At 43.7% G+C, this 27,463-nt stretch overlaps 1 protein-coding gene across 10 annotated transcripts in view; it reads right to left on the reverse strand.

The window, feature by feature from the left end:
* Nucleotides 1-27,463, reverse strand: part of HPCAL1 (hippocalcin like 1) — a 1,564,223-nt gene that overhangs the window by 1,314,543 nt on the left and 222,217 nt on the right. The gene's annotated exons all lie outside the window — the stretch shown is intronic.

The raw sequence follows: 27,463 nt of genomic DNA on the forward strand, positions 1-27,463 counted from the left end.
ACAATAGGTCTCTGGCGAGACAGCGCTTTGCGCTGTAAATGCCACGAGACCTAAAAATTACCAACAAGGAAATTAAAAACCCTTGTAAATATAGGAATATGGACTAATGTAAAATCAATATGTCATTGATAATATTGCAGAAAGCAGGATGTAAATGTGATGATGAACCGGCTCTTATTATGGTTTAATAAATTTGTAACATATTTTAATAACATGCAACAGATATAGTAGCAGAGTTTGTGAATTCAGTAATCACCTTGTGATGTATACAAAAGAATAAATGAAGATGTAAAGAACTATGGTTACATGTACAATGAAGGGATATATATTTGTGTCAAAGACAGATAATGACTACCCAGTACAATAAGCCTACCTATTTGGCTACCTACTGCTGCAATATGGATAGAAGACACCCTATTTCGGTCTTCAGTGTCAGAAGGGATCGGAACGATAAATGATTTGGACATCTTGTTAGCAAGTACTCTAGATATGCAGACATTTCTGGATTGTAAGATTTGGCACACAATATATCAAAATAGATATTTTAGTCTAATTGAAATATCTGATTCAATTGCGTTGCTATTTGCCCCTTTGGGAGCCTAATTGCATTTTGGGATGCATCACTTCACCAGGTTACTTGACTTGATATTTATGTACCTTTGTATTCAAACAAACAAAGAAAAAACACAGGGCTACATGTATTAAGGGGATTTGCAGTTACAAAGACTGGGATTAACAAAATAACAGGGTTTATGACCACAAAATCCCTCTTTCTTATTTACTAACCCCATTTTTTGAGTTGGTAAAGTATTACCAACTTGCACAACGAGTTTAGAAATAGTTACCAAATCAAAATTTGGAATGGACATATTTTGGGCGTTCCTTCCAAATTGTGAATCGGATCTATAGGTATCAATAGCTCTTGACCTTAATTCCAGTTACAACCCATTGAGCCGTTAACAATACCCAAGTTGGGGTAGTAACTGATTTGCAAAGGGGAAGTGGTCTTCTTTGGACTCCTTCCCTTTGGGTAACCTGGTGGCAACTTTGAAAATGGAGATGGAGGCAGTGGTCCAGGGAACACAGCTAAATTACTAAAGATTTTTATTTATTATTTTATTTATTTTATTTCATTTATAAGGCGCACAGCTACCCAACAAAGGGTTTCCCGGCGCCACAGATCCCGATGTAATAAGCTATGGCATGCTAGATATTAAATAGCCAGGTTTTTATGGCCTTCCTGAATTTTACGTAGTTCAGCTCTGTTCTCAGTGTCGGTGGCATTGAGTTCCAGAGAGATGGTCCAAGAACTGAGAAGGACTTTCCACCCATGCGCGCCAGTTTGAATTTTGGAATTACAAAATGATTTGCCGTGGAGGACCGCAGAGTCCTGGTGGGGCGATAGGGGCACACCAGGTTCTGCAGATATTTAGGGGCCATGTTAGTAGAAATGCTATGCATAAAACATAAAGTTTTGAATTTGACTCTGTTCTCAACCTTTAACCAATGAAGTTTCCTGATATATTTGGTGGTAGGTGTAGAGAATGGAATTTTACATAACAGTCGTGCTGCTGCATTTTGTACAGTCTGTAGTCTGCGGACAGTGGCCTTATTTGCCCCCAGGTACAAAACATTACCGTAGTCGAGCCTTGATGTCACTAAAGCATTGACTACGGTTTTTTTAGAATTTTCCGGTAGCATCCAGCATATCTTTTTTAGCCACTTTAGGATGGCAAAACAAGTGGCAGCGGTTTTTATCGCTTGTTGGTGGAGGTTGAGCGAGTCATCAATAATGACTCCCAAATTGCGGGCATTTGTGACCGGTATGGGGGGAGTACCCATTTCAGAGGGCCAGTGCTGGGGGCCCCATAACTCTTTGTTTTTTCCCCAACAGGATTAACTCCGTTTTTCCGCCGTTTAATTTAAAAAAAATTCTATTCATCCATTTCAAGATATTTCTGAGTCCAAGTTGCAAAACGGAGGGAGTGCTTGCATCCGCTGATGAGAGAGAAAAGAGCAACTGAGAATCATCAGCGTATGAGAACATCAAAAGTCCTGTTTCCTCCACTAATTTAGCTAAAGGGCTCATGTAAATATTAAAGAGTAACGGGCTCAAGATTGAGCCCTGAGGGACTCCATGTTTGAATGACTTGATGTCTGAACTAGCGGTTTGTGAAAAGATTTGAAATGTTCGATCTTTTAATAGTGATTTAATCCAATCGAGAGCCCTACCTCGAATGCCTATGGAGTAGAGTGTCTGTGCAAGGATAGCGTGTGAAACGGTATCAAATGCCGCGCTAAGGTCGAGCAGCACAAGTGCTACCGTTTCACCCTGGTCCACCATGCGGCGAATGTTTTCAGTAACGCCCAACAGAGTGTTCTCCGTGGAGAATCCTGAACGGAAACCCGATTGATGAGAGGGGAGTAGGTCATGAGTAGAAATAAAATCAGTAAGGCATCGATGCACATGCTTTTCCAGTATTTTAGCAAAGGTGGGCAACAAAGATATGGGACGAAAATTAGATGGCAAATTGGGGTCAGCTCCAGCTTTCTTCAGGAGTGGGTGGATCATAGCATGTTTCCATTCGCTAGGTACGGTTGCCTCCAGTAGCGATGAATTCAAAAGATCTGTAATTATTGAAAAGACATTGCTACTGAGTAACTTTAGGATTGTGCATGGCAGTGGGTCTTTCGGTGAGCCTGATTTAATAGTTTTGAGCAGACTCTGGACCGTGTCAGGATTTAACAAGGGCCATTCTTCCAGTGTAACAACCGCCACCTCCACTGAGGTGAGACCCTCTAACGTGCTGGTATCCCCAATGGGAGTAGGAGGTATCCCATTGGAAGTAGCTGGTATTACTGGGGGAGTTTTGGTGGGGTCTTGATTTATATCTGAGTGAATTAAGTCAACTTTATTAATGAAATAGGCGGCCAGAAGATCACATTGCGTTTTGTTAAGATCTGGTGGGGATTGTGATGTATTTGAACCAGCCAACTCCCTTACCAAATTAAAAAGTGTTTTTGATTGCTCCAGTGTATTTGTGATTTTAGTGCTGACATATTCAGATCTTGCTATACTACACAATTTTTGGTATTTTGTGAGTTGGATTTTATATTTGTACTTATCTTCAGGGGAATAATATCTCCTCCATAGCCTTTCCAGATTTTACATCTAGTTTTTTCATTTTTTAGTGTGTCATTAAACCAGGGAGCTGGGCATCGGTGAGGGTTTTGTTTTAATTTGGTTATAGGCAAAATGTGATCGATGGCTGCTAAGAGCCAGCTCTGAACTGCGGTCGAAAGCTGCTGAACTGTGGGCTTAGTCCTTGGGTCGTGATTTTCTAGGAAAGCATTAAGACTCTCCATGTCTACTTGCTTCCATTTTCTAATGCACTTATTTGGTGCTTGGATGTAATCTTTATTAATTATTTCATCCTGAAGTGTGAATTTGACCATGTAGTGGTCTGGCAAGGGCAAGGCAGGGTGCATATTGATATTATTGAGATTTGAGAGTATGGGGTCTAACAGATGGCCTGCACGATGTGTTGGTCCTGAATTTTTTAATATCAAGTTAAGAGAGGCTAGGTCCCCAATCAGACTTTTAGCCAGGGAACAGTTATCATCCTCTAGATGTAAATTAATATCCCCTAGGATGGTGAAGTTGGCAGTTTTCATCGCCAGTGGGCCAATAAGATCTAAAAGATTGGTCAACCATTTGGACGCCGAACCTGGTGGTCGATAGACCAAAAGTCCTGAGAGGGTGAAATTAGGGGCCAATGAAAGTTTGAAAGTTGCAGCTTCGCATCCATCCCAGCTAAGGGGTTTGAAATCGCAACTGTAAGTTCTTTTAAATATAATAGCTATTCCACCCCCAGGATTCTTAATGCGATCTTGTCTAACTATCGCATATGTATCTGGGAGTGCCATGGCTATATCCGGTCCTGAGCTTTCCTTGAGCCATGTCTCGGTCAAAAATAAGGCATCTGGTGTTTCATCCATTAAGATGTTAAATATTTCCATTCTGTGCATTGGTAGGGAGCGACTATTTAGGCTGAGGAACGAAAAAGGTTGAGATATAGATGACATAGGTAGTTTGAAAGGATTAGCCTTGGAGGCTTTTGTTCCTACAGGATCAATATGCAAACAGCAGTTTTGGCATGTATCTTTATCCCATCCCATCTTAAGCAGTCTACATGCAGAAGGTCTCACTGGTTGTAGGGTCTTCATGAAAGCAGACGTATACTTGGTGCGTGTGGGGATTCTAGCCTGAATTGAGGGAGTTACCTGTGTTGTAATGGTACCTGACACATGTGGAGCGGCCATGGCCCTAAGGCACGTCCGAGGCGCGGACGAGCGCAGACGGGCTGACTCAGGCGTGACTCCGGCGCTGATGAGGCGCGTCCGCAAACGCGACCGCTAGCGCGGAAAGCGGACGTATCCTTAAGTAGAGGACGCTAGAGCACTCTCACTGCTCTAGCCCCTCACTCAATATGGCCGCCGCTCTTAAGCCTTAACTCCCGGTCAACAGCCCTAGAATCGGCTGGTACCGTGCAGGTAAAGCGAAATTGGGCACAATTAGGCTGCAAGTATGCTGTGTGCTAGTATTGTGAGAGAATATTATTTTAAAAACGACAATTTCATTTCATAAAAAAAACGCTAAGTAAAATAGCTCGTTGCACGCTTAGTAGCTTCTAGCTGCTGCTAGCGTGATCAGGGTCTGGCAATTGTAGGCAATAGCGCTGGAATCTCGCGCCGGTTGTAACTGGCCTCCTTAAGTAGAGGACGCTAGAGCACTCTCACTGCTCTAGCCCCTCACTCAATATGGCTGCCGCTCTTAAGCCTTAACTCCCGGTCAACAGCCCTAGAATCGGCTGGTACCGTGCAGGGAAAGCGAAATTGGGCACAATTAGGCTGCAAGTATGCTGTGTGCTAGTATTGTGAGAGAATATTATTTTAAAAACGACAATTTCATTTCATAAAAAAACGCTAAGTAAAATAGCTCGTTGCACGCTTAGTAGCTTCTAGCTGCTGCTAGCGTGATCAGGGTCTGGCAATTGTAGGCAATAGCGCTGGAATCTCGCGCCGGTTGTAACTGGCCTCCTTAAGTAGAGGACGCTAGAGCACTCTCACTGCTCTAGCCCCTCACTCAATATGGCTGCCGCTCTTAAGCCTTAACTCCCGGTCAACAGCCCTAGAATCGGCTGGTACCGTGCAGGGAAAGCGAAATTGGGCACAATTAGGCTGCAAGTATGCTGTGTGCTAGTATTGTGAGAGAATATTATTTTAAAAACGACAATTTCATTTCATAAAAAAACGCTAAGTAAAATAGCTCGTTGCACGCTTAGTAGCTTCTAGCTGCTGCTAGCGTGATCAGGGTCTGGCAATTGTAGGCAATAGCGCTGGAATCTCGCGCCGGTTGTAACTGGCCTCCTTAAGTAGAGGACGCTAGAGCACTCTCACTGCTCTAGCCCCTCACTCAATATGGCCGCCGCTCTTAAGCCTTAACTCCCGGTCAACAGCCCTAGAATCGGCTGGTACCGTGCAGGTAAAGCGAAATTGGGCACAATTAGGCTGCAAGTATGCTGAGTGCTAGTATTGTGAGAGAATATTATTTTAAAAACGACAATTTCATTTCATAAAAAAAACGCTAAGTAAAAAAACGCTGATTAAAAAATAAATAAATAAAGCAGCCCTCTTCGTTCAGCAAATAAGGATTCTTGTGCAGTCACAAGGGTAGTGGTTTATGGACCCGCATCCCTTGGATAGCAGTCAATATTAGGGGGTCACAAATGGTGAACTGCCTAATTAATGTTCATTGGTCAAGTTGTTTTGCAATTCCCTAAGATTCAGATTTATTCTTGCTCTTTTTTCTCACGTGTTGGTCCACAAGGACCTGGGGAAACAGCTTCAAAGTTTTCTTGAAAGTCATTTATGAGGACATTAAAAGGATAGTGCTATAAAGACATGTTACCAGCCACAAATTGACGTTATGAAAACTTCTTTAAATTAGTTGAAGTCTGGCAAGGGTACATTGAGCAGTAAATCAATAAAGACTCCGGTCTAGTGCCTTCTGATGGAACCGTCCCTGCAATAGCCAGCTCCCAGGACAAAACAGTAAGTAGGTGGTTGGACTAACGAGTACGACTCAGATTAAATCAAGGGTATAGGCTTTAATACTTCAATATGCACAATCATTAGGTTTAGTTACCTAACAAACAGTGTTACGCTAACAGCACTTCTGTTTTGTGATTGCTGAGCAGTGGGATTCTTCATGAACAGTTACAGTCTCCCAGAAAAGATTTGAAGGCCTTGTGGAAACAGTTTAGGATTAATTGGTGTCAGATCATCTATATTCAAAGACTACGTCAGAATTAAAAGAATACATTGTTTCTGGGCTACTTATTATCATACTAATAGTCTGCCTTTCATCAAAGAGTTGGAGGTAATTAGCACAATTTTGTTCTGTGGTGCCCTATTTATGGTGGGTCTGGCAAAGTAACTAGAGCCCCATGTTTTAGCAATAGTAACAGCATGTTTGGGAGCACACCAGATGTATTGTATTTCCAGATGTTGCTGTGGTTGTGTAGCTAATACATCTTCGACTTTTGTGAAACACTTTAAAAGACGAATATGTATTTTTTAAAAATTGGCCTAAATCAACTTCAACAGGTATTTACACATTTCTTATTTGCAGATGAGGTTATTTTTTTTTTAGAGAGCTTACATTTGCTCATTTCGTTTGCAATGTTTATTTTAACATTGTATTTTTCTCTACTCACTGTGTGTTTTTATTTTCAATATAGTTTACATGTAACAGAGTTTGCGTTAAAACTGTACAATACACCGATTGCCGATGTGACTAGGCTCACAGTCAGGGCCAGGAAAACTGACGGGTGTGGGGGGGGGTGGATTCAGATGGGGGTTTGGGGGGGGGGACGGGCGAGGGGTCATGTAGGGTTTAAATAATATATAACATTTTAAAAAATAAACCTTACCTACTTTCCCGGGTCCAGCGACTTTGGTCTGCTACTGCTTTCCTGCCTCCACAGGAACAGGAAGCAGGCAATCTCCCTCCCCTCACCTAAGCCAATCACAACGCTGCAATGGCAGTGTTGTGATTGGTTGGAACGCCGACCACACACGCATCTATGGGGAGGCCATTTTCTCCATGTAGGTTGCATGTAGCCTGCATAGAGAAAAGAGAGAGTGCGCATGACTGCTTTGGTTGGCCCCAGAGGGCTGACCAAACAGTCATGGCCTGCAACATTGGGCAAGCCACTCCTCCCCTGCCCTCGAGCAGACCCGCCTGACCCCAACCAAACCCTTCTGCTTTCTCACAGTGTGAGAAGCAGAAACATAAAATGGTATTTATAATACCATTTTATGTTTCTGCTTCTCGCACTGCGAGAAAGCAATGGGGCGAAGCTTCTCCGCCCCATGGAGGAGCAGCCCCTGGGCTCACACCGTAGAAGTGGTGAAAACAAATAGTGATAGGATGTGTGTCTGGAGTGGGCATGGACTCGGTTTAGTAGAATTCATAAATGGTCCGATTATAAAACATTTATTTAATTGTGTAGAGTTGTGGCACATGGTGCCAATTTTCCTTCTTGTTCATGAGGCTGAATTGTTTATACACTATCAGTTATTCAGATTCTTGACTGATCACAGCAGAGCAACACTGCTCAGACAAGATTCAAAGGTGTTTGCAGAGGGGAGCCATTGCCTTGTGATGAAAATGGTCTATAAAGTGCATAAGAAAAATACAGTATGATTGGCATGTACAGGCATTTTTGGGAAAGAAGTATGCACGAATTTTAGATTGTTCGTGGAACATTTTCTCAAAAGATCTAGCAATATAAAATAGCTGGATGCTTGACTTGAGACAAATAATATTGTGTGTATCCAGTGAAGGGTGCGTTACTTTCTGTGAGTAAACCACGCAGGTTTGTAAAAACAGGGGTTTTAAGTCATTGAAGCATGTTCAATTACAGTATTATAATCTAGATAAAAATGACAGACCAGGAAAGTGAACTGAAAATAGAATTATAGAGACACAGAGGATAAGAGAACGAGAGAACACTAGTGTGAGAAAGAAAGCAAGCGAGAGAGAGAGACATCGCTTCTGGACTGCATTTTTCTCATTATCATTCCTGCGGTTTTCTTGGGATTTCGACATGCATATTAGGATATCTTTAGAGCTGAACAAAGTCTGGTGAGCTTCAAGTTTGACCGGGTTGGAAAGGATATAATGAAGGTAAAGACTTTGTTATGCCAAACGTGAATGCTTTGCCTAAGTTATAGATGTTTACATAACAAACAACCACAGAAAAATTCGTTTTCTTTACATTTATAGGGAAGTGAAAAGCCCAGGCACAGCTTCATGAAAGACGTGACAGCTGACCCTGCTTAACTAACTTACTACGGGAGGAGAAGTCACATCTGTGCTCTTAAAAAGTACATTGCACTTTTTTGGCAAAGGCATGAAAAATCTCTCTCCATTCCTATCCAAATAAGTGCAATGTAAATGCCCAACTGAGCAAAATATTCACAGGGACACAAGGGACAAGAATTGTATTTAGGTTGGGCCGTTGGCAGCCAATACCTAATTCAGAAGGGAACTGCAGCCAGCTGTACTAAAAATACGTTTTCACAAAGGGTGGTCACAAAATGTGCACCAACATTTTGAGAATCGATTTAGTTTTTGTAGTCCAACCTATGTAATAATAGTGAGGGTTGGCAAGGGCTCCGTGCTTCACCACCGACACTTTCGGAACTTTTTTTTTTTTTAATTTCTGTAATTTTTTTATTGAAAATTATATTTACATGGAGCATTACATATACATGGGAAAAGAAAGTAAAGGTGAAGGATTCCAAAGGGGAAAGCGTCCCTTTTGTGAACCAAAGTGTTTGTTGCTGCAAAACTGGTTTCTTACATCTGGCCTCTGATCTCTTGTAACCCCTCTGCGTTTCCTGCAGACAGACGTCTGTCAGTGCAGGTTGGTGCGTCCACGGGGAGCACAGCAGACAAATGTCCATGCTGCCTCCGACCGCCGTGCTGCATCCTCGCCAGCCCATCAGCCACATTTACTGCTGTTTAGGTTTCCCATGATCTAATCTCTTCCTCCGGCTCAAGCGGGCTGAAAAGATCCTTGTCAAATCTAAACAAATGATTCACAATGCCCTGAATTAGTCGCAACGTTATTTCTAAGAAAGAGGGTCTTAAAGTTAAAAAAGAAAAAGCGAACACCGTGGCTAATGACCTTGCTCTTAAATGCGCATTCATTTCTATCCAGAGAAGTTGGCAGTCCTTCCTATTTGAAGAGATGGTTATCAAACTTCGAAGAAACAGACAAGTACCAGATTATAAAAGATGTTTATTGGCGCTCATTATTGTTATAATTAACGTTCTGCTGACATTCCACTGTTTTTAGAATATACAGAGTTGGACTCGAAAACAGTATTTAGTAAATTATCTAGTTGTAGCTTTGTACAGCGCAGGCAGGGCCAGAAGGGCCGCAGAAAGTTTTACGTTGATACTTTAATCTCGAAGACACACACAGAGAAATAAACAGCATGTAGTATTAAAGTCAGGACATGTGGAACATACAATTATTTGCTTAGGAGTAGCATATAGAAATAGACATCCTTAAAGTCAATTGAGCATGTTATAGTAGCTTTAATACATATGCAGTATTCAATTAATATACAATAGATAAAATGAGCCTGAAAAAGTGGATAGCATCCGAACTCATATACATGCTATAGGACATGTGGCTCAATCATTTGGGTTGATTCAACCCACCAGTCGTGGAGTCAGAATTGTGACACAAATGGCATAGGTGACGATCTAAAAACACCGCCTTGTGGAGACCTGCCCGATTAGTAATAAATTAGAGATTATTGAATATGATCGGTGCTGTACCGGTGACCTCTGCTTGAGCCGCAACCCAAGTTTCAAGGAAAGGAAACAATCCTGTTTGAAAGAGTCACCTTATCAGTACTCTCCTTGTATGGTGTTTGTTGGTTTAAATGTTATTGTAGATAACCCCGAGTAACATAGCCGAATCCAGTCTTAAGTTTTCATTAAGAGATTGTCCGACAGGGTACACCGTCACAAACTTAAGGATAGCCTGTCCTCTTATTACAAGTGCATATATCCTATGGCACTTGTAGTAAGGTAGATGTGATATCCGTTATGTATGTGATGGAGTACCTGTCCACCAACCTCCAAATCAGGTCTTTAGTCCTGGTAAATACAAGAGCTGTACAGAGCCGACACAGGACAATAGGACTATCAGTCCACAAACAATGATACAGATCCGAAAAGAAGACCTAGACTGACTGAAAGTGACTTGGAGCTGCATGCCATCACATGCTGGAAAGGAAAGACCTTAGCCTTGACTTGTGAAATCTCATTGCCTACAAGCCTGCAGTGAGACGCCTGTTGACTATGTACAACTGTGCTCAATACACTAGGAGAGAGGAGCTCAAAGTTTAGGGACGGGGTGCTGAAGGTTGCAGGGGAGCGGAGTTTGAGGAACGTGGGGTGAGCGCCTGTCACCTTGTGCAAAAGGACAGAGGATCTGAGGGCAGTAGAGGAGAGGCCAGAAGGTAGATGTATAGCAATATAGCGATATTTGGGACTCTACAAGAGATGCTATATGCAGGAGGGGAGATGCGGGGGATTGAAGCACTAGGTGGGAAGTACTGGAAGACGCAATGAGATAGTCCGGAAACAGATGAAAAAATTCTTAACTCATCACAGCTTTGATCCCCATTTTTGTTAGGTGTTCCTCATCACTTACCACAGCCATGTTGGGGATGAGGGAGGCATTTGCGGCAGAGCCGCGAAGTGAGGTCTGTGTCTAAGGCTGGGTCCTCGCTAACCGAATGGCAGTAAAGACCAGGGGCGGCTCCTATGATGGAGCTTAGGAGTGTCGCACCACTTAAATTCTCCCTTAAAGCCCCCAAAATGAAAAATAAAATGGTAATTAATTTCATTTTAATTTTCATGCCACGTCCCGAACAGAGCATCAGGAAGGGGGCAGGTCCACTACTGAGTGACAGCAGCAGGAAGGAGGGGGGGGGCTAGCTATGCACTTTTCAAAGTTCGCATGTCCCTTTGGCAGGCCGTCGTAAGGTAAGTATTTTTAATTTTAATTGTGTGAGAGCGTCAACCCACCCTCCCTCCCCCGGTAGAGGCCAGTGCCAATGGTAAGAGCACATAAGCATGGAATAACATATTTCTGTGGATAAAGTTGCTCTAAATGGTATCCAAGGGAGGGAAAATAAAATGAGTACATGAGGTGAATTTAAACTTTCAAGTAATGCACATCTCACAAACTTCGCTAGGCAGTGAACAACTTTTATATTTTAAAAGCAAATGTAAATACTCTTTCATGAAATTCGCTTGATTTAACATGTCATAATGTTTTGTCAAACCAAATAATCATCAAATACTCCGGGTACATCAAATGGTGGTAGCCTTGCAAGTGGTGATGGTGTTTGTGCCACATTACTTGTAGCCGAGGGAAAAAAAAAACTGGGTCCAGGCGGCTTTTTAATTTTTTTTTATATTCGGCCTTGAACCTGACGATACCCAATAAACGAAGATTTACAGGAGCACGCCCATGCAACAACATTTATCTAACCGGAACTACAGCAAGTCATATTTACATTTGTATTGTTTACTCATTTTTATTTCGGCTTCTCCATGATGGAAAATACTTTCCCTGCTCCTTACACCACAAGTGCGGTTTAGGGCGCCCTCTGTTTTGCCACCTTGAAATCGGATTACAAGTGCCAATGAACGTTCGCAGGCATGACTTTTAAGCCAAATAGTTGTTTTTTTTGCACCAGTGCACACATACTTTTGGGATAAGGAGCCTTGATGTACACAAAGGCACAGTTATGTTTTAAATTGATGATGGTGTCTCCGTGATGGTTGTTCCTTGCACGTGGTAAATTGCTGTATCACGTTGCATTGATGCCTTTTTAGTGGTAATATAAATTACACACTTGAGCACATAAATCAATACCAGTGAGAAAAGCAGACCTGAGAACTACCTGAGGAACGGTTGTATTTGAGCTTTACTGCACTTTTCAGCTACTAGTACTCTCCTGTCTAATGCCGCTCGACCTCCGGGGTGTGAGCTAAATGGCCGTGTAAGGCTTTCTTTGGGGACCTGTGTAATGCAAAGGAGGGCAGCTGGATTGATCTACGAACTGGTTGTACAAAATATAGTTCTGCAATAAAAAAAATCAATACCAGTGAGAGGGATTTGCTGTGTCATGTTTGCCCAAGATAATTATATAAGTAGATTTTGGCTTAGTCAAAAAGGGTAAAAACATGGTTTTTGTCTGTGGTTATCATCTAGGAGAGGCAAAATCAATGCCGATTTTTATGTCAAATCTACAATATTATTTTCTCCCACCTTCTTTGGTTGCCATTGAGGTTTAAGCAACACTGGCAATAACCATCAACCCGCCTTAACTTCTGCCACCATCCTATCTGCTCCATTTTCAATACCCTGTAGCATTCCATCTATTTTTCAGTGTTCTGTCAATTAACATTGGTCAACAGTGGTCCATTAGCTTCTAGCCAGAAGGGCTCTATTCGTTTCCGCAGTCTTGTGTTACAACTGCAGTTCATTGTCATTACATTTCCACACAGTTCCATTAATAACTAAAATTCACCTGGTTCAAAGCTCGAGCAGTGTGAAAGGATGCACTCAATTACAAAAGATTTATATTCAAATAATAAACAGGAAAAATACTTTTTGCACCAGATATCATATCAGGAGTTTCGTCTTAACACGGTTTAAGACTACCCAATTAGCAACCATTGAGTTCTAAGGAGCTTGATGGGGACGACGCTTGGTGTATTTTTAATTTTAAATTGTACGAGTTTTTGTTTGATTAAAGAAATACTATATATCAAATACATAATTCGGAAAATGTACCCTTCTAATTATCACTACTCCACAAACAGGCTTCAGGTGGACAATAAATGGATGCTAGAGGAGACACCAATGAAAAGCACTAACGAACTCCGTGAGAAGATGGGATTCAGATGCCTCAGAAGTGTCAAAGCGCACTAAATTTTTTCTGTAAGTTAGAAATGATGTACACCATTTAATGATATTCACCGAAGCGTGCCTGGATCCCAGCTCATCAGCACCTGCTCTCTCACTAAACACGCCATGGAAATTTGGAACCTCTAGTATCTCCTATCTCCAGACCTCCTATTCCTCATAGAAACCTGGCCCAATGCAGCATCTACCCCCGAAATAGGGATCACACCTCCCAGGTGCAAGATGACAAGACAAGTCGAAACCAACAAACCTGGAGGCGGCCTTGTCATCATCGACCACAAGTAAGTCAAACTGCACCATCACCTTGGCAAACACCTTCAACAGGCTGGAACACATGACTTTCAAAATCACCACCTCGCTCACCCCAACCCTATGAGACACTCTTCTATACCATCTGCACTCAGACCCACATTCAACTTTAGCTCCACACTTGCAGCCCCCATTGCCCCTCTTTCCTTCTTATCAAACTCCTTCACCCTACATGACAATCTCAACTTCCATCTAGTAGACCAGACTAACCCAACTCTGCTATTGTCCTGCAAGATCTTAGTATTTTGGAACTCACCCAGCAGGTGAATGGCCCACAGGGCTGGACACCTCGATTCTATCCTCACCAACTTGTCAAATATCATGGTAAACAAACCCACCCCTCTCATGAAGACAGACCATTCCCCCATTCACTTCAGCATATACTGGCCCAAACAGCTTAGACCTGACAAAACCCTGACTGCCCGATGCCACTGAAACTAAATTTGGTAGGACTTGTGGATCTCTGAGCTCTAGTTTCATATCCCCAAACCACGTCGACCTAACATACAAAATAGCGAACCTCAACACATGTATCATGCCCTGTGTGGACTCCTTGTCTCCTCTAAAAACCACCCACATAGTTTGCTCCAAGTCCGGGCCAAGTGGTACACCGAGGACCACTGACTCACAAAGCATCACTGCAAGCAGCTGGAACAACGGTGGTACCACCCCCCAACAACACAGACTTAGAATCTTACAAAACACCCTTCCAGATCTACCACATGTGCTTCAAAACCACCAAGTATGTAGCTCTCAGCAAACAGATTCACAACCGCTCCAACTCCACCAAATAAATCTTCACCATTGTTAAAGAATTCACCTCCCTCTTCACCAGGGCCACAACCATCACCCCTTCCCAGGAATTCTACAGTTAACTATCCAATTACTTCGAAAATCAAAATCATCTACAACAACTCCACACCTAACCAGACCTCTCCTCTCTCAACAATCAACACTCAACATTCAGAATACAGCAATAGCTTGAAAACCACTCTAAACTGCTGATCAGCCATCACCACTACAGAAAGCACTTGCACCATGTGTTCCATCCATGTAGTAGCCCCTCGGACCCATGCCTGCACTATAACTCCACCAAAGATATTGACCGTATCTGCAGGGCCCTCGCACCCATGCTAAACTGATCAATTTCCACCACCACCTATCCGGACTCCTGGAAACACCACCATCTTACCACTCCTGAAGAAACCGCTTGTGGATTCCCTGACCACAGCCAACTACATGCCCATCTCTCTCCTTCCTTACTCAGCCAAAATCATAGAGAAGCTCACCAATGCCCACCTGGCCACCTATATCAACCCAAACCACCTTATATATCCTTTCAAATCTGGCTTCCGACTAATCCAGCGCACGAAGATAGCCCGCAATGAAGCCACCAATGGCATCCATCTCACCATGATGATACAGCAGCCTTTATTCTACTATACCCCTCTACAGCATTTAACACTGTCCCCCACATCATCCTCAACCAACATCTCCACAAGTCTGAAATCCGTGGCCTGGTGCTACAATGACTCACCTCCGTCCTCTGAGGATACACCCAATCAATCAGCTTACCTGTTAGACGCCACCAATATGATAGGATCTTCCCTAAGCCACACCAAGTTTAAAGTCTACCTGGTGCCCCTTACCAACATCATTTGCTTCCATAGATTAAGCATCATCCCTTATGCAAATGGCACATAGCTCATCCTTTCCCTGTCAAAAGATTTTCAGAGGCATGTCCTCTGTAGCAGATCGGAGAAGCAGCAACTGCTCAAACTCAACAGCGATAAAGCTAAAATGGTTCTCTTCATGAAAGACACTTCTTTTTGGTCCCCAGCCTGGTGGCCAAAAGAGCTAGAACCGAGCCCACTCGCCCACTAAGCTGCCTGAAAGTTGGACATCATGATCACTGACCAAATCTCCATGTCCAACCAGGTCGGCACTGTTGCATCTACTTGTTTTTACAACCTCACACTGCTCAGTAAAATCTTCAAATGGCTTCCTCTAGGCACCTAATGAACCATCACGCAAGCCCCCATCGCCAGCAGAAGTGGCTATGACAATACCCTCTACGTACACATCACAGCCCAACTGACTCTCAACCCACGTCACAGCACCCAATTATCCAAAAACACAAGTGCTGTCTTTTAAATATCGAAACACACCTACAAAGTTGTACACAACCCTGCTCCAGCCTACCTCAACAACGGTCTCATTTTTCACACCATGTCCATACACCTCAGTTTGGCTAACTCCTGTTCCTCACCCACAATATGGCGAGCCAAGAAAGGGCATAACATTTTCTCCCATATCGTACCCAAAGTCAGCAACAAGCCCATCTACCACCTCAGGGCCTTGAGATCCATCCTCAAAGTCTGCAAGAAACTGAAAAACGGACTCTTCCAATAGTACAGATCATCTCCTCAGGCTCCAGGACACGTTTTGGTGAAATGCACACCCTACAAATTTGTATACCAAGTCCCCACAACAACGTTCAGTCCAAGCAGTATGGAAAGGTTGATATTATGAATTGTGGCATACAGGTTGATTATCAGCACCATGGACGCTTTATAACTAGTTTCCTCTGCCAACAAGTATTCTTTGCGTTGGTTAGATACGTCTGTTTACCCAGCCAGCCCAAAATCAGACTAAAAGGAAGCAGATAAAATGTTTCTGTAAATGGGAGCCACGTTCTCAGTACTCAAGATAGGAATAGAGATTCTCCAATAGGCTAATCCAGCCATATGTAGCTGGATCCACAGTAGGGCTTTCAGCAAATCGAGGGGACATCAACAAAAGGCTAAACTTGTTTGAAACACTATATTTTTTAAAGGAGGTGCTCTTAACTGTTGAGAAGATGAGGACAGCAGCTCAACATTTTCAACAAAAGCTTTGTCATAGAAATGACGATCTTTACAGATAGCGGTTCTAATGTCACAGATATTTTTCCCTTGGGATAGAGGTCAGGTGGGACAACGCCAGGATAGTAAAAGTTGAATAACTGACTGTTCAGATAATTGCAGCATACCTATCCGTTTGCCTTTAACTATTTCTTAGGATGATACTGTTGAAGAAAAAATAGTGAAAAGATATCAAAGTTTTGTTGATGGCTGTGTAAAGTCTACTACCTTTGGTAGTAATTGATCGCTTCCAGGTAGTGATGAAGAATACAATATTCAATTCATTGTCTTTCTCTGCGCAAAGTATAAAAGGACATATGTACTAAGATTCACTTCACAAAAAAGGTCACATTTTGCAAATCAAATCTGATTTTGCAAATTAAACTATGTACAATAGTGAATCTTAGGGGTCACAGGTTGACCTGCCTGATTAATAATTAGGCAGGACACAATTGGCTAAACTCACATGCATGATGACCTGCAGTGGACAGCAGACCACCATCCCTGTGACTGCTTTTCAAAATAAAAACTTTTTCTTTTTAAATCAACCTGATTTCCTTAAAATAAAGGTTCAATTTTGAAAAACGTCAGTGATAGTTAGCAATGTTTTCCTGGACCAATGACTATTCTCCCCAAAGTGGCCACACTATTTCAAAACAGAATAAAGTAAGGGGTCCTAAAGAGACCCCCTTCTTTTTTGTGAATCAGTTACCACCCCATTTTTTAGGTCTATAACTGATCAATTAGTTGCCGTCGTAAACCATTGATACAGACCTTACTGACTCACAATTTGAAAGGAATACCCAAAATACACGCTTCCAAAGAACTTTTCTGAACAACTTTTCTAACTCTCAAAATGAGGTGAAAACATTGGAAAAAATTACTTTACTGCTACCAAACTTGTGATTTTGCAAAATTCTATGGTTTATAACCAAAAGATTCCCAAGTACATCTGGCTCAAAGTATCTAAAATGTGATTGTTGTATTTTGACCCATTGTGTTTATTTTGAAGTGGAGCATAACAATACCACCCTTTTAACATCCTGAACTTTCTCATCAAGAATCCTTAAAATAAAAAAATGATTTCCTCACTGGAAAGACAAAATACTTCAATCATTTGTGAAGCTGGGTCATTCCTGCCATTTAGTCATTTGCGACGGTGGGCAACCTCGATAGACGACCATTATCTCAAGGTAATACCCAAACTGCAGATCTAGTGCATCTTAGGGCCACTCCTGTCACACCCTAAGATAAAGGGCATTCTGAATTGATCTGACCATCCTTTACTAATAAAGGGATAGACCTCTCAATCATTCTGGCCAGGTCAAAGCTGGCTATACCAATTTTAGTATTTGCAGGTACACTTCATACACCCATGGTGACGTTTAGTGGCCTCCATTTATAAATGAATTATAGTGACCATATTTTGTAAATTAAAGTCGATGTTGAGGAACATCATAATGTATAGTAATGCAATGATAGTAAACATTAAACTCATTTCAGAATAAAGCATGTTAAAAAATAATCTTTATTTCCAATGTTGGTCTTGCTATAGAAGATGGTAGATGCTTTCCATAAAGAACCCATATTTAAAGCCCTACCTCCCACATCTTCTCTGCATCCTTTGCCCCGAGGTCCAGACTAAGTGGATGTCAGGATTCAGGCTAAGCACAAACAGCTAATCAGACATTACGTGCACAGGGTTTGGAGACAGTGGAGACCGGGCAAACAGTAACTAGATCACTATCTGACAACTGTTCATTATAGTCACTTCCTGATTTTGTGTACACTTCTGAATCATTGGCAGCAGAGCAGTTTTTAAAGCATGCATGACATACAGCCTTCGCCTAAAAATGTGCTGCAAGTTTTAATATCTCTCCATGTTTGTACCAGTTCCCAGTCATTACCCATCCCTCAAGGTTGCTGTTCTCTTCCCTCTGTTTTCTTGTGGTAGATCACCCATGAGGCATTCCTTTCGCCCCAGTGCTGCAGGTGCTTGCTACTTCTCTCACTTTCCTCCTATCACCAACGGGTGGGCTTGCTTTGATATCCTGGGGCCCTCAGGTGGATACCAGGTCTGCTTAAGTCTCAATATAACAACATCCGCCACTGAAACTGGTAAGCTTCTCAAAAAGAATATATGATTGCTACTCACTCTGTCTGCATTCTCTACTTATATGTCCACTGTCACCCATAGAGCCGATTCCATGAGCTTCTGTCCCTCCAAACACTGAGGTACGGCTGTGCCGTTCCTTGGCTGAGGCTTTTCTATTCCAAATTGTGAGGTCCAGCCCTTTGTTTCTCTTGGTCTCGCTCTCTCTTGTATTACTCTTCCCAGTTTCCCCCAGGTTCTTTTTGTGGGTGGCAAATGCATCTTGCCCATCTGCATAGGTACTCGGTGCCGGCAGGGCTTTCAGTGCGTCTAAACCTCCGGAGCCCAACAGAATACAGAGGATTTCGTACCAGAGTAGGTCACTGTAGATTGCACCTGATTGGAGTACCAGAGGCACCAGCCCCCCACAGCGTAATCTGGGTTGGCCAAGGTCTCACTTCTCAGGAGCCTGAGGAGGGAATCTCAACCCATAAGTAATTGTGTGGAAACACAAAACATTGAAAATGCACTTGAAGTGAATTGCAGTGGGCATATGACTAACTGGTAAGCACTGAAGATATGCGGTATTGGTAATTATTGTAAAGAAGACATTCATTAACATATAACTGTAAAGATATTTTAAGTTCTATACACTTTAGGGAAGATGTTGGTAGATACGAATTCTGAACTCGGACTTGTTAATCGCACTGTAAATAAGTAAGTAGGTAGGTAATTGTCTACTTGGTGGACCTTGAGTGAAGTTTCTAGCGTTTATTCCATCTACCTGTGGTGTTAATTAATGAACTAGTTTTCTGGAAAATATTAGGTTTGAAATGTTATTAACTCTGACTCCGCAACCGCATTTTCATCTTGTATTCTCTACCAGGATTTTATTTATTGTTAATATTAACGTGCTCTGTACTTTTATGATCTAGTTTATTTTATTTCATTGGATCGAATAAAGTTATTGATTGATTGAATACAGAGAAGTTACAGACATCTGTCATTGGAAGCCTTGTGCGGTCATGCCTGCAAGAACAGATATCAACCATGTATTATTAACGCTTGCTCATAGTTTGAGAGTTGTGCTGCTGAGAAGTTATGTGAATAAAGACAATGCAGAGTTTAATTTAGAAAAAAGGTACGGCTCATAGTCTAATTTCTTTTGTTTGAATATGTTTATTGAAGTTTCGGTTTATTATCGCAGTACAGTGCAATACATTGAAGATGACAATGGGTGGTCCCTCCAAGTCCCATTCATGATCATATATAGCAATAACCTTAGATTTTACACGTCTCGTATCACAACCATTAGTGCGGGAGGGGGAACATGGATACTTAAGACAAAGATCATTTCCTCATTTCACGTAGAACAGTAAAAGTGCTTCCCATCTCTACAGAGCAATGGGCCATCAGCTAGCGATATATTAGTACTCCGGAATTGGGCGCGTGGTTCCCTTCGCAGTACCATGGTCTGCTACGTGGTGTAATCGCACGCCCATTATGGTAAAAAATGATGTAATGCCCCCTGTGTCAGTCGCAGTTATGGTTCAGGTTCTGCGGATGTATTAGGTAGGACCCATCCTCTTATTTATGTGACCGCTCCGCTTTTCACATGTTGTGCCTAAGGGACCTTTTATGTGGAGTAGTCCCTCAAATACTGATGCAAGTATTGTGAATCGATAGATACTGTTTTGTTCCAAACTTTTAAACTAAAGTGTCCGCTAAGGAACTTGTCGGTGCATCGGTAACTGGGGGGGGGGGGGGAAGAACAAGTGTATAGATCGGCAGTGAAAGGGACCTATAATGAAAAGAAGAGGGAGAGGGGGGGAAATAAAAAGAAAAAGGGAAAGAAAAAAAAAACGACCTTTGTCTGAAGATTTTCTATAGAGTGCGTGGGCGGGTAAAGTGTTCATAAGTGTTGGCAGGTGTGTGTTATTGCTTCCAGGAATTGGGATCATATGGTGCGGGTGTGCGCGCATAGCATGGGTGTGTGCAGCATGTAGTTTTGGCGTCCGGTTTATTGTGTATGGGGACGGGACAGGTCCGCTCATGTGCGTCGCATGGTCAGTCCCTGTGTTCCTTGTGCATGGCTAGTCTCTGGCTACCAGGGTCAGAGTTTCCCCTTCAGGTGTATTATTCTTCCCGCCGCCCAACATTCTGGTGGTGTCTCGTGTGTTGATTGTCTTTGTGATTCCCTGTTCGAGGCATGCCTGGTGAAAGGATTTTAAAATGTCATCCCAGGGCTGTGCTATTGGAATGGCTCTGAGTTTCGCCGTCTCCTCTCTGTGTAGTGTGGCACTCTCTGCAACCGCCCAATTGTTAAAGGAGGTGCGCCAATGTTGAATGTGCGGTGGTTCTGCATCTTTCCAGTGTTTGGTGATGAGTCTCTTGGCGGTGACTAGCCCTAGATTCCAAAATCTGGCATGTACTTTGTTGTGTTTTGATCTTTTGAATAGGCCCAACAAACATGTCTCCCATGTGTGTGGTAGCTCTTCGCCAGTCCCCTGCGCTAACAGTGATTTTTTGTTTTGGCAGTATGTCGGCAGTCTAGGGCAGTCCCATAGCATATGTAGGAGATTTGCATTCACTAGGGAGCATCTCGGGCATACTGATATATCAATAGCAAAATATTGATTTATTTTATCGGGTGATAAGTATGCTCTGAGTATGATGTAAAGCTGAATGATTTTGAAACGCAAGTTGCGTGGAATGTTGGTGGGCCCTTCTAGTATCCTTTCCCATTCCTTGTCTGTCCAGTCTTTGCCTCGGTCTACAGCCCATTTGTCTCTGAGTGGTCGGAGGGTGTAGGTCGTGTGGAACAACAGTGCTTGCGCTAACCAGTGGATCACATGTGACCCATTCCCCATAACATGCAGATATTGCATTAATAAGTGAGTCTGCGGTTCCTCGGTCATGTCTCCCCAAGCCTTCACATATGTGTGCATCAGTGATGTGTGTAATAGAAATTGCCCCGCCGGCAGGTCAGTGGTCTCTGCTAATCTATCAAATGGGAGCAGAACGCCGTCTGCGTATAGCTCAGCTATTGTTTCTATCCCGGCCTGCACCCATCTTTCCAGCATGGTCGCGGTTATTGCTCCTCCCTCTCTAGGAGTGCCTAGTAATGGGAGTGCGGGAGCCTAGAGTGTCACCGTTCGTGTAAGCCGCAAGCTACTTGTATAGTACTTGTGGGCTACCGCTAAGTGTAATTGTGTTGGGCGAGGGAGTTTGGCTAGGGGATGAAACAGCGTGAGCGCCTGTGTATGGGTAAGGGTCGTGGTATCCGAGGTGGTGTCAGTCAGGCACTTCCCACTCAGCCATCCAACCACCCACTGCAGTTGTGCAGCCAAGTAGTATAATTCCTGGTTGGGAACCGCTAGGCCTCCCTCAGCTACCGGCGCATATAGTTTCACTAGCGCCACTCGGGGTCTACCAGCGTTCCAGATGAGGGCTCTAGTCATGGATTCCAATTCTCGAAAGATGCGGTTTGGGACGTAGACTGGCATGTGGGAGTAATAGTATAGTAGCCTCGGTAGCACGATCATTTTCGTCAGGGTTACTCGGCTAGGGACATTTAGGGGGAGCGTCTTCCAAAAGGCTATTTGTGCTTGTAGGGAGGAGATGGCTCTGACCAGGTTACCCTCCAGCACGTCCGCCGGGGATCGGTAAACATGGATACCAAAGTATTTGAACGTAGCGGTGTGCCAGGCTAGTTGTACTCCGCCTAGTCGCACCTCACATTCCGGCAGATCTGGGCTAAAGGAATACACCCCAGACTTACCCCACTTAACCCTGAGGCCGGAATGGTCTGCGAAGGTGCAAAAGGTGTCCGTTAGTGTTTGCGGCACTTGGGTGAGGTCTTTAATGTAGAGAGCAGGTCGTCTGCATATAGGGAGACCCCGTGGATACCATCCACCAAGGGAATACCCCAATCTGCACTTTGCCCACGTAGAAGTTCTGCCAGCGGCTCTATGGCTAGCGAGAAGAGCAGCGGCGACAGGGGGCAACCCTGTCTGGTACCTCTCCGGACTCTGATGGCATCGGATAAGAGGTCGCCGGTGCGGACCCGTACTGTTGGCGTTTGATACATTAGGTGAAACATAGAAATGAAGGCGTCCCCCAGCTCATATTTCTGTAGGACCGCTTTTAGGTAAGGCCACTCCACCGAGTCGAAGGCTTTCTCCAGATCCAGTACTAGGCATCTGGATCTTGGCCATTGTTGTACCGCATACTCCTGCACTCTGAATAGTCGGCGGATATTTTGGGAGGTGCTTCTCGTGGGCACAAAACCATTCTGATCGGTGTGCACTAGTGTAGGTGTGAAGGGGGCTAGTCTCTGCGCTAAAGTGGATGCCAATATTTTATAGTCTGTTTAGGAGAGCGAGAGGCCAATATGAGCCTCATTGTTTGCTATCTCTGCCTGGCTTGAGGAGGGAGGTAAGTGTAGCTTCGTTGAGCGTAGGTGGGAGGGAGGAGTCCTCTATTGCTGCTTCATACATCCGGATCAGCTCCGGGATCAGCAGATCCCGGTACGCTTTATAAAATACCGCCGGCAATCCATCTGGGCCTGGGGATTTGCCATTGGAAAGCGCGGCTATGACCACCCGAAGCTCCTCAGTGGTTATTGGTGCCTCCAGGTCCTCACGCTGGGTGTCCCTCAATGGCAGTAGGGGAATGCGTGCGAGATAAATCAGCAGTATCTGGCGGGGGGTTCGCAGCTGGGAGCGGTATAGCGTTGTATAGTGAGTGGTAAATGCATCATGTATCTCTTTTTGTGTGAATAACACGCCACCCTGGCCGTCGCTTACCGCTGTCACCGGCTTTGTTCGGTCCTCTTGGCTGATCAACCATGTCAAGAGCTTGCCAGTCTGGTCACCTTTGCTGTGCGTGCGTGCCGAGTGGGCCGCATAGTTGAAGCATCGCAGTCTTTCCAGCAACCGCCCATGTTACGCCTTGGACACTAATGCGCTCCCATCCTAGTTTTCAGCCGATCTCGGTTCTGTCTGCAGGAGGGTAGCCTCAAGCCATGTCAGATCTGTCTCTAATTTCCGTCGTAGGTTAGCCTGTGTGCCTAGGCAATGGCCTCTAATCACAACTTTGGAAGCATCCCATTTTACTTGGGGAGCAGATGCCGTGCCTGTGTTATCCTCAAAGTAGTGTGTGATTTGTGCAAATAGTGAGTCCCGGAAAGGGGCGTCTAGAAGTAGGTCTGGTTGCAATCTCCAGGAGGGGACAGGGGGATGCATATGCGTCCATGTGAGTTCTAAAACATGGGGATTGTGGTCCGAGTGCGTACGGCCCATGTAATAGGTGTCTGTGACATGTGGGAGTAAGTCACTAGTCAGCATATACCGGTCTAAACGTAGGTGCAGGTCATGGGCGCCTGACTAGAACGAATAAATCCGAGTATCAGGGTTACTGCACCGCCATGCATCGTGCAGGTTCCATCGTGTGGCCCAGGTAATAAGGGCTTTCATGGCTCCTATCATAGGTGCACCCGGAAAAGATGGAAAGGAGCGATCCAGCGCGGTGTCAAGGACACAATTATAATCGCCACCCACTATCCAGGGGAGCCCATGCCAGGGGGACAGGACGGCGGTGATCTGTGCAAGGAACCCCTGCTGGTCTGTGTTAGGAGCATATATCGAGGCCAGAACTACTGGGCGCCCATCCAGCCTCCCCTTGACCACCACCAGCCTACCCTCCCTGCCAATGTGGAAATATTCCACTTCAAAGGGGGTCCCCGGTTTCACCCATATTGAGCCACCGCGGGCATAGGAGGAATAACCCGTGGCTTAAAGCTGTCCTCGCCATCTGCGCCGCAGTGTGTGTACCTCTGCATCGTTCAAGTGGGTCTCCTGTAGGAGCGCTATTTGGATCCTGTGCCTTTTCCGGTATGAATAAATTTGATATCTGCGTGAGGGGGTGTGAATGCCACCTACATTCCATGTGCAAAATTTTAGCGCTACCATTACGTCAGCTTAGGTGTTCCCGATCCCCCATCCCCCCCACCCCCCGACTCCACCATGCCAGTTGTGAACGCATTGCCTCCCAGCAGTTCCCGCACCTGTATATCAAACACACTGTTATGGTTACTTGCATCGTATAGGTATGAACACGAAGTAGCGATAAGCAATCCAGACAGTTCATTAAACCTAAATGATAATCAATATGGGGGACAATACCAAACGGTCGGCTGCAAACCGTGCAGACGTCCACGGCTCATAGTCTAATGATTTGAAGAATAGGGTGAAGTGGCAAACTAAAACATATACAGCCCGATTCATCATCGGCATGTTTTGCGAGTCTGTAATAGCGAATGATAAGGAATCGCTATTACAGACTCGCAAAACGGGATTCATGTAGGAATCGCAAAATAAATTGCGATTCCTACACAATCCTTATTTGCGATTAGCAAATTGCTAATCGCAAATAAGGAATATCTCCCCATTCAATCCTATGGGCCTAAAAGCCCATAGGATTGAATGGGGAGTTATTCCTGATTTGCAATTAGCAATTTGCTAATCGCAAATAAGGATGCGATTTCAAGGGTGCTAGGGGTGTCCACAGGACACCCTGTAGCACCCCTGAAATGTAAATTAGACTCATGCTGCGCACACACATGTCCAAAGGACATGTGTGTGTGTAACATACAACTGAGAAAAATGCACTAAAGTTTGCTATTTACCACAAAGTCTGACTTCGCGGTAAATAGGGGGAAAAAATAGCGAATTCCCAATTTTTTCTTGGGTCATGAATAGTATTTAAGGAATCTCAAATTGAGATTCCTTAAATGCGATCGCAATTTGAGAAATCGCAATTTTTTGCGATTTCTCAAATTGCGAGTACATGACCCAATGATGAATTTCAAATGCCATTTTTGCGGGTGCAAACGGCCGAATTCTGCTTCATGAATCTAGTCATTAATCATCAACAGCAGTAGCAACACTTAAAAGTGCTAAAACCTTTCGACACAAAGGGCCAGATGTAGGTGGCCCAATACCGGTCGGTAACGTCCGAAATTACCGAATTTCGGCCTTTACCGACCGGTATTGGGCATTTGGGATGTAGGTGGCCTAAATTGCAAATTCGGTAATTTACCAATTCGGTATTTGAAGGAATCTGTAAGTTACTGATTCCTTAAAATACAGAATCAGTAAATTACTGAATTTGCAATGTAGGGAACACTCAAATGAGTGCTTTACCCATTTTACGATTTGTTATTTACCACCAAGTATAAGTTGGTGGTAAATAAGGAATACCTTTGAAAATGCAAATCTGTGCATTTTCAACTGTGCCATGTGGCAGACATACATGCCCTAAGGGGCATGTATGTGTGCCACATCTGCACACAAGGACGATTCAGGGGTGCAACAGGGTTTCAAAGTGACACCCTGGCACCCTTGTAGGTTTCCCCCGATTCAGTAATTGCCATTCATTCCTATGGGCCTCCAGGCCCAAAGGAATGAATGGCAATTACTGAATCAGTAAATACAGATACCGAATCTAACCAATTCAGTAATTTTTACCGAAAATGTTTACCTATTCTTAAATACAGAATCGGTAAAATTTGGTATTTAAGAATAGGTAAATTGGGATTACCTACATCTGGCCCATAGTCACTATAAGCATGGTAAAAGGAGGACAGAATCTGAAAATAGGGATTTAACTGGTCTGTTGAAATGAAGGACATTTGTCCGTGCCCCAGAAGGATTCTGGCTCAAAGTTTCTATGTTGCTTGCATGAATGAATAAAATCTCTCCCTCCGACTCCGGTGAAGCCCATCTTGCAAGCAATGGGAAAGGTTTGCTGCTTGAGTCGTTATTGGGGCTAGAGCTTTAAACATGCCTTTAAATACGTTGGTGGATTATGATTGCCAGCCTTAGGAGCTCTGATTAATACTTTACAATCCATTATTTTAATTATAGCCATAACCAGCATGCAATGGCCTCTTTTAAAGGCAGGAAAAATATGCGCTCTTCTACAGATTTTCAACTCATCATAATGTGCCATCTAGCCGAGTCTCAGTCTGGTCCACTGTGTGCTTTTCAATAAAGCACCATATAATAATGCTGTTTGCAGGAAAATAATGTCTTTATATCGGAGCCCAATTAATATGGGATTTTGATAAACGTGTAAATGACACCAATCTTGTTTCAACTGAGGTACATGCCTTTAATTGGGATTGCTGAGGTATAAGATTGTTAGAACAAAAACATAACAATAAATGCTTGCCGCCTGGAATATTGTGCTATGTCTCCTGACTCATTGCATGCTCTATCATATGTGTCCACTGATTTTTCATCAGTATCCTGATTTTACATTAGTATCTGACATTGTTGGTAATACTAGTGGACCTCAACATTAAGTTTGAGAGCCCCAGTCTCATAATTATTGAATGTGACTTGGCAAAAAAAGCTGAAGGCCCTCCCCCTTACATGTGACGCAAAATATCCCCATTTCCAGCTTCGCTTCCACCTCCGCAATGAGTGCAAGACACTTTAGCTTTCACTAGGACTGCACCCTTAGCAGGAACACAGGTTTACCAGCCTCTCCTACTCAAGAGCGAAGTTAGATAACAGAGTCTGAATCTGTGCCTCAATTAAGCATGAGCGGATTTTGCGGATTGGCAATCCGCGAATTTTGCGGATTTGCGGATTCGCAATCCGCAAAATCCGCGAATTCCCGCGAATTTGCGGATTTTTTTTTTTTTGTGTTCGCCCGTGTTTCTGCCAGTTCGCGAGGGTTTTTACAATTTCGCAAATTGCGAACTTACCTGTCGGGTCGCAAGTTTCGCGAACTTGTTGTTTCTACGTGTCCAGCCTGTTTGGGACACTCTCTGTCACCACTGCCACTCTCTGACTACTCATGCCACCCTCTGGCCCACCCATGCCACCCTCTGTTTCATCACCACACCCTCTGGTTGTCCAGTGTACATTATTTTCGGCAAAGCAAAGCACACCTTCCCTGCCTCAAGTGACCTGAATTAATTTGGGGCTGATTAATGTGTCACAGAATATTTTTTTAGCTGGCACCTGCTTCCTTAGTGCGCCCTGATTAGTGAT

The sequence above is a fragment of the Lissotriton vulgaris genome, chromosome 6 (genome assembly GCF_964263255.1).
Source record: "Lissotriton vulgaris chromosome 6, aLisVul1.2, whole genome shotgun sequence".
Classification (NCBI taxonomy): Eukaryota; Metazoa; Chordata; class Amphibia; order Caudata; family Salamandridae; genus Lissotriton; species Lissotriton vulgaris.